Source organism: Staurois parvus, unplaced genomic scaffold, assembly GCF_062004578.1.
Source record: "Staurois parvus isolate SC_StPar_1 unplaced genomic scaffold, SC_StPar_1.0 ptg002113l, whole genome shotgun sequence".
Lineage (NCBI taxonomy): Eukaryota > Metazoa > Chordata > Amphibia > Anura > Ranidae > Staurois > Staurois parvus.
This window is the reverse complement of record NW_028319909.1, coordinates 368,724-384,685: the sequence shown is the minus strand read 5'-3', so window position 1 is coordinate 384,685 and position 15,962 is coordinate 368,724. Positions and strand designations below refer to the sequence as shown.

Below are 15,962 nucleotides of genomic sequence, written 5' to 3'. Positions count from 1 at the left end.
GCAATGCTATTGTGATCAATTAACCTCCCTGGCGGTATTCCCGAGTGTAGCTCGGGGTAAAGTTTCAGTACCAAGAGCGGTAACCCCGAGCTACACTCGGGCTTACCATGCGGCGTTGCTCAGGGATTCCCTGCAGGGTTTACCTTGTCCTTCACTCCCGCGATGTGTCCCCTGCAGCATCCCCGGCCATCTCCTCCGGCCAATGCCGGCATCCCGGTCCCTGTGACGTCGGGACGTACGGGTGCCGGAACCGGCGAGAAATTTGAAATTTTTTAAAAATGTCATTTTTTAAAAAATGATTATTATATAGTAAAACATTGCTGTTTCAATGCATTTCACATACATTTTGTCCCGAGTGCTTTGTCCGGCGCCCTGCCTGCATTTTGACTTTTCTTTCTGCCTGGAAACTTAGAAAAGTCCATGGAGTCCAAAAAGCGTCCCTTTAGGTCAAAAGCGGTTTTAGAACAGCGATAGTAAATCAGAACCACTTGCAGAATTGAGTGATAATGATTCGTGGGGGAAATTCCTCATCAGACACTGAAAACGATTTTGCGACTTTGCTCAGCGATGTGCGAATTTGCCTCTGTAATTCAAATTTCAGTGTTTTTGGTTTGATTATATTATTGAATTAAATTTATTATTATTATATTATTATTTTTTATGATTATTAATTAAATTATAATTTATGATTTCGTGTTTCAAGTTTTATCATACCCGGGATGTTTACTAGACTCTTGTTCTGACAGATTTCAGTGAGTTATTCCTAAGAATTACAGGCCTACAATAAAAAAACTACATATTTCCATGCAAAAAAATGTACCGCTTTCAGCACCAAAAATCGGAAATAATCAGACCGCCAAGGAGGTTAAAAAGAAAAAGGAAAAAAAAACGGATTTCAGGAGGCAGTAGTATCACCTCCAGAGCATATATATACTGTATATATATATATATGTATATTTTTTTTTATATAGATAAAATGTATTATTAGTATTATTATTTTATTATTTTTAAAGTATTGTTTATTATTTTATATATTTTTTTTTTTACAATAGGAAAATAATAAGAAAACAAAAACTCACTTGTATGGTCAGAGCACACATGGTACCAAATGAGATGGTTGCTGTTTTACAGAAAATGCAGCTGTCAATACTTATTGTCACTTTGCTGACAGTTCATGCTCCTAGAAAAAAGTGAGTATCATGAGATAGCTAAGTGTCAATGAGTATTGACTGCAGCATTACCTGGGGATGTCAATGCTTTCTATGATAGTATGCGATTCGTGCTCTTGAGACGGGGTAAAGGTTCTCATACTCATATGCAGATGGACACTTGGAAGTAATAGCACAAATAAAGGGATGGGAATTGAATGTGAACATAAAGAGAACCTGTCTAACAAATAAATACATAGCCATTCATAACACTGCCCCAAACTACCTCACCGACCTGATACCCAAATACCACCCAACCCGTACTCTTCGCTCCTCGCAAGACCTCCTACTCTCTAGCTCCCTGGTCTCCACCTCCCACGCCCGACTGCAGGACTTCTCCAGAGTTTCCCCCATCCTCTGGAACTCACTTCCCCAATCCATCAGATTGTCCCCTACCCTCCTCACCTTTAGGTGCACCCTGAAAACCCATCTCTTCACTCCTCACAGGGCCTCCTACTCTCTAGCTCCCTGGTCTCCACCTCCCACGCCCGACTGCAGGACTTCTCCAGAGTTTCCCCCATCCTCTGGAACTCACTTCCCCAATCCATCAGATTGTCCCCTACCCTCCTCACCTTTAGGCGCACCCTGAAAACCCATCTCTTCAGGGAAGCCTACCCCATCCTCACCTAACAGCCGATCCACTCCATTCCATCCCCCACAGCTATCTCCTCGTGTATCACCATCCGCTCCCTCCTAGACTGTAAGCTCGAAAGGGCAGGGCCCTCTAACCCTCGTGTATCGTGTATTGTTTTGCTACAGTATTGTCTCATGTCTTGTCCCCCATTCGAATGTACAGTGCTGAGCAAACCTTTGGCGCTATATAAATACTCTTTAACCTCCTTAGCGGTATTCCCGAGTGTAGCTCGGGGTAAAGTTTCAGTACCACAAGCGGTAACCCCGACCTACACTTGGGCTTACCATGCGGCGCTGCTCTGGGGGTCCCTGCAGCACTTACCTTTTCCTTCGCTCCCACGATGTGTCCCCTGCAGCATCCCCGGCCATCTCCTCCGGCCGATGCCAGCATCCGGCTTCTGTGTTCCGGTCCCTGTGACGTCGGGACGTACGGGAAATTTGAATTTTTTTAAAAATGACATTTTTGCTGTCATTGCTATTTCAATGCATTTCACATACATTTTGTCCCTACTGCTTTGTCCGGCGCCCTGCCTGCATTTTGAATGTTCTTTCTGCCTGGAAACTTAGAAAAGTCCATGGCGTCCAAAAAGCGTCCCTTTACGTCAAAAGTGGTTTTAGACCGGCTAGAGAACAGCGATAGTAAATCAGAACCACTTGCAGAATTGAGTGATAATGATTCGTGGGGGAAATTCCTCATCAGACACTGAAAACGATTTTGCGACTTTGCTCAGCGATGTGCGAATTTGCCTCTGTATTTCAAATTTCAGTGTTTTTGGTTTGATTATATTATTGAATTAAATTTATTATTATTATATTATTATTTTTTATGATTATTTATTAAATTATAATTCATGATTTCGTTTTTCAAATTTTATCATACCCGGGATGTTTACTAGACTCTTGTTTGGACAGATTTCAGTGAGTTATTCCTAAAAATTACAGCCTACAATAAAAAACTACATATTTCCATGCAAAATAATGGTACCACTTTCAGCACCAAAAATCTGAAATAATCATACCACTAGGGAGGTTAATGGAATCCTTCCAGATAGCAGTATAACATCACATCAAAAGCTCCCCTTTAGGTATGAATGAAACAGCCAGCTCCCTCAGGACTCCTTATTAAAAATGGCCGACTCGGTTTCAGTAAATGCCCGCCACTTCTAAGCGCAGGAGGTATATATTATATAAAGAGAACCTGTGCTGTAACCAGAGGCGGACTGACAACTCATGGGGCCCCCGGGCAATAGGGGATCATGGGGCCCGTGTCCTTGCCCACACTCAAAACACACCCAAAAAAGCCTATAAAAAGGTACTGCATCTTCTCTGACTTGCCTTGTCCCAGCAAAAACGGCTCTAGCAGCGAAAGAGTTAAATGACTCCCGATGGTTACAGAAGTCACCAAAAATGGGTCAAAAATGGTCCTCTTTAGCCCCATTATTTTACATTTCTTTATTCACAGGAACAAAAATTGTGAAAAAAATGTAAAATATAAAATGTACAAACAACAAGCAAATAGAAAAAATACAAATACAATAAAAGAACATTAAATTTAAAAAAAAAAAGCTAAACTACCCTAAGTACCCTGAATTCTTAAACAGTGGTGTCTTGTGAGCTACTATGGTGTGAAAATAATTCTCTTAATGTGTTAAGCCAATCTTGTGGTGCAGGGGCGGACTGAAAACTCATGGGGCCCCCGGGCAATAGGGGATCATGGGGCCCTTGTGTCCTTGCCCAAACTCAAAATAGCCTATGAAAAAGGTACCAGGGGCATCTCATGGGGCCCCCTACTGACCCCGGGCCCTTGGGCAGCGCCAAATGGTCAGTCCGCCCCTGGCTGTAACCATGCGGAACTATGCTTGGAAGTTTTGGTAATGGGAAGTTTGTTAATCACTTTATTTCCTTGGAGGCGACTGGGGCAGTGCCCAGCGAATAGTGGCTCAGTCACCCAGCAATGTCACATGGTAGTGAGTTGGGACCCTGGGACTTGGAACTTTTGCTCACTTTGTTCAGTTCTGCCTGTACCTTTGTTTGAAATGTCCACTGATAAAGAAAGGTGGTTCATTTTAATGGTTAGGTACAGGGGCGGACTGACAACTCATGGGGCCCCTGGGCAATAGGGGATCATGGGGCCCCTGTGTCCTTGCCCAAACTCAAAAAAGCCTATGAAAAAGGTACCAGGGGCAACTCATGGAGCCCCCCACTGACCCCAGGCCCTCGGGCAGTGCCCGAGTTTCCAAATGGTCAGTCCGCCCCTGGTTAGGTAAATGACACAGCTGGACTTTCCTTCCAATGTTCATAGGAAAATAGTTTGTTTGGCATAACATTTTTTCTTGCCAAAAAGCCAACCAATTTCATTTGAAGGCCTTTTCATCCAGACCTGCTTATTGGAATCTCAAACATATTAAATGGGTTTTATTACAATACGTACAATTTTTCCCAAATGAAAACCACATTTTGATCATAATAAAATCAACTGGTAGCCAACCTATTTGGGGGGGCTTTACCAATCCTCCTTCATCAGGGCTTATGGAGGTGAGAAGAGCCAGAAAACTGGACCAAGATCTTGTTATCTTGGAGTGGATTTCATAAGCATATGTAAAATTTTGTTCAAGGTCATTTTACTAGTCAAGGGTTCATTTTAGGGGTTAGGTTAAATGTTGGGGTCATTTTACTAGTCAAAGGTTCATTTTAGGGGTTAGGTGTTGGGAACGGGGGCTAGAGCTACTTTTAAGAGTTACGGGGTAGGTTAAGTGTTAGGAGGCGTGTTAAGAGTTTAGGGTTACATTTTGGGGTTAGGTTAGTGTTGGGGGCACTTTAGGAGTCAAGAGTTCATTTTAGGGGTACATGTTGGGAACGGGGGATAAAGCTAATTTTAAGCATTACAGGTTTATTTTAGGGGGTAGGCTAAGTGTTAGGAGGAGTGTTAAGAGCTAAGGGTTACATTTGGGGGTTAGGTTAGTGTTGGGGGCATTTTAGGAGTCAAGTGTTTATTTTAGGGGTTAAGTGTTGCAGGGTTTAGAGTTAATTTTAAAAGTTAAGGGCTTATTTTAGGGGCTCGGTTAAGTGGTAGGAGGAGTATTAAGGGTTCATTTTAGGGGTTAGGTTACGTGTTGGGGGCATTATAGGAGTCAAGAGTTCATTTTAGGGGTTACGTGTTGGGAAAAAGGGTAAGAGCTAATTTTAAGAGTTACGTGTTTATTTTCGGGGGTAGGTTAAGTGTTAGGAGGAGTGTTAAGCGTTAAGGGTTACATTTTGGGGTTAGGTTAGTGTTGGGGGCATTTTAGGAGTCAAGGGTTCATTTTAGAGCTTAGATTAAGTTTTTGGGGCGTTTTAGGAGTCAAGAGTTCATTTTAGGGGTTACGTGTTGGGAACGGGGGTTAGAGCTAATTATAAGATTTACGGGTTTATTTTAAGGGGTAGGTTAAGTGTTAGGAGGAGTGTTAAGAGTTAAGGGTTACATTTTGGGGTTATGTTAGTGTTGGGGGCATTTTAGGAGTCAAGGGTTCATTTTAGGGGTTAAGTGTTGGGAGCTGGGGTTAGAGCTAATTATAAGAGTTATGGGTTTATTTTAGGGGGTAGGTTAAGTGTTAGGAGGAGTGTTAAGAGTTAAGGGTTAAATATTGTGGTTAGGATAGTGTTGGGGGCATTTTAGGAGTCAAGTGCTTATTTTAGGGGGTACATGTTGGGAACGGGGGATAAAGCTAATTTTAAGCATTACGGGTTTATTTTAGGGGTAGGCTAAATGTTAGGAGTAGTGTTAAGAGATAAGGGTTACATTTTGGGGTTAGGTTAGTGTTGGGGGCATTTTAGGAGTCAAGTGTTTATTTTAGGGGTTAAGTGTTGCAGGGTTTAGAGTTAATTTTAAAAGTTAAGGGCTTATTTTAGGGGCTCGGTTAAGTGGTAGGAGGAGTATTAAGGGTTCATTTTAGGGGTTAGGTTACGTGTTGGGGGCATTTTAGGAGTCAAGAGTTCATTCAGGGGTTAGGTGTTGGAAACGGGGGCTAGAGCTACTTTTAAGAGTTGCGGGGTAGGTTAAGTGTTTGGAGGAGTGTTAAGAGTTTAGGATTACATTTTGGGGTTAGGTTAGTGTTGGGGGCACTTTAGGAGTCAAGAGCTTATTTTAGGGGTTACGTGTTACAGGGTTTAGAGTTCACTTTAAAAGTTAAGGGCTTATTTTAGGGGCTCAGTTAAGTGTTAGGAGGAGTATTAAGGGTTCATTTTAAGGCTTAGGTTACGTGTTGGGGGCATTTTAGAAGTCAAGAGTTCATTTTAGTGGTTACGTGTTGGGAACGGAAGTTAGAGCTAATTATAAGAGTTATGGGTTTATTTTAGGGGGTAGGTTTAGTGTTAGGAGGCGTGTTAAGAGTTAAGGGTTACATTTGGGGGTTAGGTTAGTGTTGGGGGCATTTTAGGAGTCAAAGGTTCATTTTAGGGGTTAAGTGTTGCAGGGTTTAGAGTTAATTTTAAAAGTTAAAGGGCTTATTTTAGGGGCTCGGTTAAGTTTTAGGAGTTTTAGTATCAAGGGTTACATTTTGGGATTAGGTTAGTGTTGGGGGCATTTTAGGAGTCAAGGGTTCATTTTAGAGCTTAGGTTATGTGTTGGGGGCATTTTAGGAGTCAAGAGTTAATTTTAGGGGTTACGTGTTGGGAACGGGGGTTAGAGCTAATTATAAGATTTACGGGTTTATTTTAGGGGGTAGGTTAAGTGTTAGGAGGAGTGTTAAGAGTTAAGGGTTACATTTTGGGGTTATGTTAGTTTTGGGGGCATTTTAGGAGTCAAGGGTTCATTTTAGGGGTTAAGTGTTGGGAACGGGGGTTAGAGCTAATTATAAGAGTTATGGGTTTATTTTAGGGGGTAGGTAAAGTGTTAGGAGGCGTGTTAAGAGTTAAGGGTTACATTATTGGGTTAGGTTAGTGTTGGGGGCATTTTAGGAGTCAAGGGTTCATTTTAGGAGTTAAGTGTTACAGGGTTTAGAGTTAATTTTAAAAGTTAAGGGTTCATTTTAGGGGCTCGGTTAAGTGTTAGGAAGAGTATTAAGGGTTCATTTTAGGGCTTAGGTTAAGTGTTGGCAGGGGTGTTAAGAGTTACGGTTTCATATTAGGGGTTAAGTGTTGGGGGCTTAAAATTAATTTTACGTTTTAAGAGCTTATTTTGGGTGTTAGGAGAGGGAGTAAGAGTTAAATGTTTGTTTTAGGGGTTAGGTTAAGTGTTTAGAGGGAGTATTAAGAGTTCACTTTAAGGGTTAGGTTAAGTGTTGGAAGGGGTGTTGGGAGTTACGTTTTCATTTTAGAGGTTAAGAGTTGGGGGGGAGGTTAGATTTTAGTTAAGGATTTATTTTAAGGGTTAGGTTAAGTGTTATGGGGAGTGTTAGGAATTAGAGGTTCATTTTAAGAGTTCGGTTATATGGTTGGGGGATTTTAAGAGTTAAGGGTTCATTCTAGGGGATTGGTAAATGTTAGAGGGAGTGTTAGAAGTTAAGGGTTTCTTATAGAGGTTGAGTTAAGTGGGTTCTCCAGAGGCTGTAAAATTATAGCAGATCGACTGTTCAAACATGCAGTCTCATGTCTCTTGTGTAGGTGTCCAGATCAAAAATAATGCAAGCAAAGCCATTGTTTGCACAATATTTTAACGCCGTTATTGTGAAACTAACAAAAACCGCCTGACTCGCCCCAGGCTGCCCCTCTTGTTCATCTCACAAGTGCACCATATAGGCGAAGGTGAACAAGACAGTAACAAAGTACCAGCGGACTGTTTTCCTGCTGTCCTCCTTTACGGTATCAAATTTACTAGGAAGGTGGAGTTGGCTTATACAGATAAAAGGCGAAGCACTGTATATGATCCCTTTATTTGCCCTATCAGTTCAGTTTTCAGGTCAGGCAGAGAAAAGAGGTCAGGGAGATGAGAGTCGCCATCGGGAACTACAAGCATCTGCATTACCAGACAGCTGGAACAGGGAAGATGCCCTCAACCAGGACAGGGTGATGGCAGAAGGAGGACAAGGTTGAGGGTTTATTATAGGAGTTAAGTGTTAGTGGGAGTGTTATGAGTCAATGGTTCATGTTAAGGGTTTTAGGGATTATATTGCCGTTTTGCTTCGCAGTATCAAATTTACTACCAGTTCAGTATTCAGAAGGTCGGGCAAGTCAAGTAGAGAAGAAGATCAGGGAGCCAAAAGTCAATTTCAGAAATTACAAGCACCAGCATTACTTTAACAGCTGGAGCAGAGAACCTATCCATGACCAGGACAAGGCCATGGCAGAAAAGGGATGATGGGGGTGAGCTCTGAAGAGAGGACAAAGGTGCATAGCCGGGGTAGAAGGAAGACCAACAGAGAGAGCTTTAAAGAGAGGACAGTGGTGCACAACCAGGGTAGAAGGAAGATTAACAGAGAGAGAGCTTTAAAGAGAGGACAGAGGTGCACAACCAGGGTAGAAGGAAGATTAACAGAGAGAGAGCAGAGATACACAGCTGGGGTAAAAGGAAGAAAGACCGAGTGAGAGAGAGCTTTAAAGGGAGAGCAGAGGTGCACAACCAAGGTACAAGGAAGGAAGAGCAAGAGAGAGCTTTAAATAGGGGACAAAGGTACATGGCTGGGGTAGAAGGAAGAATAGCAGAGAGCTTTAAAGAGGGAACAGAGGTGTACATCTGGGGTAGAGGGAAGGAAGAACAAAAGAGAGAGTATTAAGGAGGGGAAAGAGGTGCATGACCAGGGTAGAAGGAAGGAAAAACAAGACAGAGAGCACTTCAAAGAGGAGAGAGAGGTGCACATCCAGGATAGAAGGAAGGAAGACTGAGAAAGCTTTAAAGAGGGGAAAAAGGTGTATGTCTGGGCAGGGGCAGACTGACCATTTGGAAACTCGGGCACTGCCCGAGGGCCCGAGGTCAGTAGGGGGCCCCATGAGATGCCCCTGGTACCTTTCATAGGCTTTTTTGGGTGTGGTTTGAGTGTGGGTGAGGACACAGGGGCCCTATGATCCCCTATTGCCCGGGGGCCCCATGAGTTGTCAGTCCGCCCCTGTGTCTGGGGTAGAAGGAAGGCAGAGAGAAATTTTAAAAGGGAACAGAGGTATATGAACAAGGTAAAGGGAAAGAAGAACAATAGAGAGCTTTAAAGAGGGAGAAGAGGTACATGTCCAGGGTAGAAGGAGGGAAAAAATTAGATAGAGAGAGCTTTAAAGAGGAGACATAGGGGCACAGCCAGGGTAGAAGGAAAGAAGGAAGACTGAGAGACTGTAAAGAAGACACAAAGCTGTATGTCCAGGGTAGAAGAAAGGAAGAATGAGAGAGAGCTTTAAAGAGGTAAAGAGGTGCACAGCCTGGATAGGAGGAAGGAAGGAAGACTAAGAGAGCTTTAAAGAGGGGAAAGAGGTGCATGGCTGGGGTAGAAGAACTGAAGAAGGCTGAGGGAACAGAGGTGTATGACGAAGGTAAAAGGAAGGAAGAATGAGAGAGTGAGAAAGCTTTAAAGAGGAGGCAGAGGTGAACGGCCGGGGTAGGAGGAAGGAAGAGACACAGGTTTAAAGAGGAGACAGAGGTGTACGTCCGGGGTAGAAAAAAGGAAGAACCAAAGAGAGAGCTTTAAAGAGGGAACCGAGGTGTATGACTAAGGTAGAAGGAAAGAAGAACAAGAGGGGACAGAGCTGCACAGCCAGGGTAGAAGGAAGGAAGAAGGAGAGAAAGAGCTTTAAAGAGGAAACAGAGGTACATGGCTGGGGTAGAAGGAAGGAAGAACAAGCGAGAGAGAGAGATTTAAAGAGGGGACAGAAGTACATGGCTGGGGTAGAAGGAAGGAAGAACAAGCGGGAGAGAGAGAGCTTTAAAGAGGGGACAGAGTTGCACGACCTGGATTGGAGGAAGAAAAGAAGAGAGAGAGTTTTAAAGTAGGAAACTCGGTGCACATCTAGGGTGGAAGTAAGGAAAACTGAGAGAACTTTAAAGAGGGCACAGAGATGTATGGCTGGGGTAGACAGAAGAACAAAAGGGAGATCCTTAAAGAGGGGACAGAGTTGCACGGCCAGAGTAGACGGAAGGAAGAACGAGAGAAAGAGCTTTAAAGAGGAAACAGAGGTAAATGGCTGGGGTAGAAGGAAGGAAGAACAAGCAAGAGAGAGAGAGAGAGAGAATTAAAGAGGGGACAGAAGTACATGGCTGGGGTAGAAGGAAGGAAGAACAAGCGTGAGAGAGAGCTTTAAAGAGGGGACAGAGTTGCACGGCCTGGAAAGGAGGAAGAAAAGAAGAGAGAGAGGTTTAAAGTAGGAAACTAGGTGCACATCTAGGGTAGAAGAAAGGAAGAACGAGAGAAAGAGCTTTAAAGAGGAAACAGACGTACATGGCTGGGGTAGAAGGAAGGAAGAACAAGCGAGAGAAAGAGAGAGAGAGCTTTAAAGAGGGGACAGAAGTACATGGCTCGTGTAAAAGGAAGGAAGAACAAGTGGGAGAGAGAGAGCTTTAAAGAGGGGACAGAGTTGCACGGCCTGGATTGGAGGAAGAAAAGAAGAGAGGTTTAAAGTAGGAAACTCAGTGCACATCTAGGGTAGAAGGAAGGAAAACTGAGAGAACTTTAAAGAGGGCACAGAGATGTATGGCTGGGGTAGAAGGAAGAACAAAAGGGAGATCCTTAAAGAGGGGACAGAGTCGCACGGCCAGGGTAAAAGGAAGGAAGAACCAGAGAGAGAGAGCAGAGAGGAAAAGGGAGGGGAATACAGGGAGGGCAGTGGGAGGAGAGGAAAGAGAACGCAGACAGAGGAAAGGCAAAAAAAAAAAAAAAGAAAAAGAGATGGAGGAGGTAGTAAAAGAAAGAGGAGGGAGGCAGTAGAGAAGAGAGCGGGTGGGAGAAGACAGGGATCAGAGGAAGAAGTGAAGCCAGAGGTTTGCAGGGGGGAGTCCAGGCACTGAGTAGTATTAGGAAAAGGAAGTCATTCAGGAAGAACAGAAGCAGCAGCCAGGAGGAAGAATATCCCCGGCAGAGAGGTAAGCATTGCATTCCTTCTTCTATCACACAGAAGAGAGAGAGAGGCCTTCACAGGGATAACACAAACCCTTCCCCTGCCACTGGGAGGCCCAGGCGAGGCGCACCCGGCACAAGTGACATTCCGCCTGAGACTGTCACATTTAACCCCTTTGCTGACAACGGCCCTCTTTCCAATTTCAGCCATCTCCGCTTGGCAGCAAGGGGTTAAATCTCACGCTAGCGTCACTAAGCCATTAACCCGTGGCGCGCCACAGCGCTGCAGCCTTAACCCGTTGTCCGGACCGCTCTGATGCCACGGCATTAACCCCTCCGTGGCTGATGGGGCCGCGCACTTGCATCATTAACGCCTTTTTAAACGTTGAGCTGCGTTAACTCCTTTTCTTGTTGGCGCGGGGCCCCGAGAGACTGCACGTCCCTGCGGCGTCAATAGCTTAAGTGCTGCTGAGTGCTCATTAACCCACTACGGTGCTAACCCCCGGGGGGGCTTGCAGAACTCCACTAAGTGCCACGGAGTTATCCCCTTCGGAGCTGGAGTGGCCTTCCAGCTCTTCACCAAGCGCCTCGGCATTAACGCCTTTGCCGCTGGAGGGGCCTCGCAGAGCTTCGCCAAGCGCCTCGGCGTTAACGCTTTTGCCACTGGAGGGGCCTCGCAGAGCTTTGCCAAACGCCTCGGCGTTAATGCTTTTGCCGCTGGAGGGGCCTCGCAGAGCTTCGCCAAACGCCTCGGCGTTAACGCTTTTGCCGCTGGAGGGGCCTCTCAGAGCTTCGCCAAACGCCGCAGCATTAACCCCTTTGCCACTGGAGGGGGCATGCAGCGCTTCGCTGAATGCTGCAGCTTTAACCCCTTCCTTTCTCTAAATTCCCCCCCCCCCAAAAAAAAGTAAAGGCCACACTATCCTCCAACATTAACCCCTTCAGTGCAGGGTCTTGTTGGGAAAAAAGCATGTTTGTAACAGCAACTTGCTGGTGGGGCCTTTCGGACCGCCCGCCCGCCGGCTGACCCCACGGAAACGACCTTCGCAGCATCCGGTCCTGCAGAATTAACCCTGTATATACCCAAGGGAACGCGCACCGAATAAGGTGGCCTGGCCCTGTAAAAAGCTCACATAATTCTGCAGCATTAATGTCTATGGGTCTTCAGAGGGGGGGGTTGTGAGCTGCATGGTGCTGCAGCATTAACCCCTTACCTGCTGGATGCCAAGAAGAACATAACTCTTGCAGATTTAACCCTTGGCCTGCTGGAAGGCAATGAACTTGCCAGAAGCCCTACAGCCTTATGGTATGACCGTCACGGCCCCGATGGTAAGACCCCCCGCAGCCCCGATGGTATGACCCCCCTCTTGTGCCCCACTGGAAATAAAGAGCTCTCTAGACTAACGCATGATACAACAGACGTAATGCTTTTTCTACGCTTTCGTAATTGTATTTTTTTTGTGACATCGACAGAAAAAGACTTCACAGCATTACAGAATCCTGCCACTTTAACCCATTCCCCATTGCCAAGACCCTTCAGGTCTCCTCTAGGGGCCCTACTGTGACCTGGGTAACCCTGCGGCCCTTAACCCCTTCACTGCTGCTTCCTAAAAAGAATAACTGGGGATGACGTGGACACAATGGGGTTGATTTTATTTAAAATTACAGGTACTTATATAGCGCCATCAATTTATGCAGTGCTTTACATATATATTGTACATTCACATCAGTCCCTAACCCTCAAGGGGTGTACAATCTAAGGTCCCTAACTCACATTCATACATACACATACTAGGGCCAATTACCCTACCAGCATGTCTTTGGAGTGTGGGAGGAAACCGGAGTACCTGGAGAAAACCCACAAAGGCACAGGGAGAACATGCAAACTCCAGGCAGGTGGTGCCATGGTTGGGGTTCGAACCAATGACCCCAGTGCTGCCAGGCGGAAGTGCTAACCACTTAGCCACTGTGCTGTCCATGCCAAAGCCAAATAGACCGTGCACTTTGTAAAGCACACCCTACCAGCATGTCTTTGGAGAGTGGGAGGAAACCCACACAGGCACAGGGAGAACACGCAAACTCCAGGCAGGTCGTGCCGTGCTTAGGATTCAAACCAACGACCCTAGTACTGCCAGGTGGAAGTGCTAACCACTTAGCCACTGTGCTGCCAAATCAGTGGATTCAGGTGTTCCAATCCCCTCCATGGACACAGGTGTATAAATCAAGCCCCTAGGCATGCAGACTGCTTCTACAAACATTGGTGAAAGAATGGGTCGCTCTCAGGAGCTCAGTGACTCCAAGCGTGGTCCCGTGATAGGTGGCCAACTGTGCAATAAGTCCATCCGTGACATTTCCTGGCTACTAAATATTCCACGCTCAACTGTTAGTGGGATTATAACAAAGTGGAAGCAACTGGGAACAACAGCCACTCAGCCACCAAGTGGTAGGCCACGTCACATGACAGAGCGGGGTCAGCGCATGCTGAAGCACACAGTGCGCAGAAGTCGCCAACTGTCTGCAGAGTCAATAGCTAAAGACCTCCAAACTTGGTGTGGCCTTCAGATGAGCCCAACAACAGTGTGTAGAGAGCTTCATGGAATGGGTTTCCATGGCCGAGCAGCTGCATCTAAGCCTTCCATCACCAAGTGCAATGCAAAGCGTCGGATGCCGTGGTGTAAAGCACGCCACCACTGGACTCTAGAGCAGTGGAGAGGTGTTCTCTGGAGTGACCAATCACACTTCTCTGTCTGGCAATCCAATGGACGTGTTTAGGTTTGGTGGTTGCCAGGAGAACGGTACTTGCCTGACTGCATTGTGCCAAGTGTAAAGTTTGGTGGAGGGGGATTATGGTGTGGGGTTGTTCCTTGGGGGTTGGGCTTGGCCCCCTAGTTCCAGTGAAGGGAACTCGTAAGGCATCAGCATACCAAGACATTTTCAACAATTTCAGGCTTCCAAATTTGTGGTGCCCATGCCAAAGCCAAATAAACCGTGCACTTTGTAAAGCGTAGTAGCTCCAGAGCGTAGTAAATAAGGTGAATTGTCACTTTGCAAAGAATACCCAATCACGTGATAGGGTATAAACAAAAAAAAAAGAAGCATTTTTGCTTGCACATGATTGGATGATGGAAGTCAGCAGTGCTTCTGCTCATTTACTAAGCTCTGGAGCAACTGCAAAGTGCCCAGTCTATTTGCCTTTAGTAAACCAACCCCTACCAATGCTGCAAAAGCCATGTTAGCACCCCGGTCACATCAAGCCTGACTTTGAAATCGTGCGACTTACATTGAAGTCGCGTTATTTCAAAGTCGGGGGGACTTGCTGATTTGAGGTGCGATTTGCCAGATGTCTATGCAAATCGCACCAAAAGTAGTGCATGCGTTACTTTGGAAATCGGTCGGAACCGCACCGATATGACCGCTGTAATTGCGCACAATAGGGTGCGACTTGGCATGCGATTTGCAAGTCGCAGGGCATGCAAGTCGCATGCCAAGTCGCACCAGATGTGGCCGGGGTGTTAGCACCAAGCCACATTGCAGCCTTGACTAACAATGGAGCAGGCACCTGCCGCCTTAACCCCTTCATGGCTGGAGAGCCATTCTCATTTCAGTATTGATCATATCATTTCTGATCGTTTGTATAGGACTCCTGAAAAATGGGCAACCGACACATTGGGGGTCCTCAGCGAGTGTAAAGCTCATATTATTATTATTATACAGGATTTATATATTATTATTATTATTATACAGAATTTATATATTATTATTATACAGGATTTATATATTATTATTATTAATATTATTATACAGGATTTATATATTATTATTATACAGGATTTATATATTATTATTATTAATATTATTATACAGGATTTATATATTATTATTATACAGGATTTATATATTATTATTTTACAGAATTTATATATTATTATTATACAGGATTTATATATTATTATTATTATTATTATTATTATTATAATACAGGACTTATATATTATTATTATTATACAGGATTTATATATTATTATTATTAATATTATTATACAGGATTTATATATTATTATTATTATTATACAGGATTTATATATTATTATTATTATTATTATTATACAGGATTTATATATTATTATTATTATTATTATACAGGATTTATATATTATTATTATACAGGATTTATATATTATTATTATTAATATTATTATACAGGATTTATATATTATTATTATTATTATACAGAATTTATATATTATTATTATACAGGATTTATATATTATTATTATTATTATACAGGATTTATATATTATTATTTTACAGAATTTATATATTATTATTATACAGGATTTATATATTATTATTATTATTATTATTATTATTATAATACAGGATTTATATATTATTATTATTATACAGGATTTATATATTATTATTATTAATATTATTATACAGGATTTATATATTATTATTATTATACAGGATTTATATATTATTATTATTATTATTATTATTATACAGGATTTATATATTATTATTATTAATATTATACAGGATTTATATATTATTATTATTATTATACAGGATTTATATCGCGCCAACAGTTTGCTCAGCACTTTACAATATAAAGGGAGACAATACAGCAACAATACAGTTCAATACAAGATGGTTAGGAGGGCCCTGATCCTGGGAGCTTACAATCTAAGAGGGAGAGGCTGGTGGTACAAAAGGTAATACCTGTGGGGGATGGACTGGTTGGAAGAGTAGAAGAGTCCATTATTAGCTGAGGGCAGGATAGGCTTCCCTGAAGAGATAGGTTTTCAGAGATCGCCTAAAAGTGAGCAGAGTAGGCGATAGTCTGATAAATTGGGGTAGAGAGTTCCAGAGGATGGGGGAAGCTCTGGAGAAGTCCTGGAGACGAGCATGGGAGGAGGAGACAAGGCATAGACAGACAAGTGTGGCAGAGCTGGATGAGGAGTCAGATACACAGGTCCATCATATGCAATAGGTGTTGTTCTTCATTTGAAAGCGGTATTAAACCCAAAAGCAAACATTTATTATATTGAATCATTCCAAGATGCGGTGGCTGCATTCGTTTTCTTTTTTTTATGCTTTCTTTCTTCTATTTTCTTCCGGTGATCCATCCAGTAAGTTTGATGTTTTTGCAAAAGAACGAGCTCTCCAG

The 15,962-nt window shown here is 43.6% G+C and overlaps 1 long non-coding RNA gene across 1 annotated transcript in view; it reads left to right on the top strand.

Annotated features, from left to right (window-relative positions):
- The first annotated feature begins 10,579 nt into the window (after positions 1-10,579).
- The window catches only part of LOC149432672 (uncharacterized), a 91,657-nt gene continuing 86,274 nt past the window's right edge, over positions 10,580-15,962 (top strand). Inside the window, exon 1 of the long non-coding RNA XR_016308973.1 lies at positions 10,580-10,815. This is a non-coding gene — a long non-coding RNA (uncharacterized LOC149432672). The remainder of the gene's footprint in view (positions 10,816-15,962) is intronic.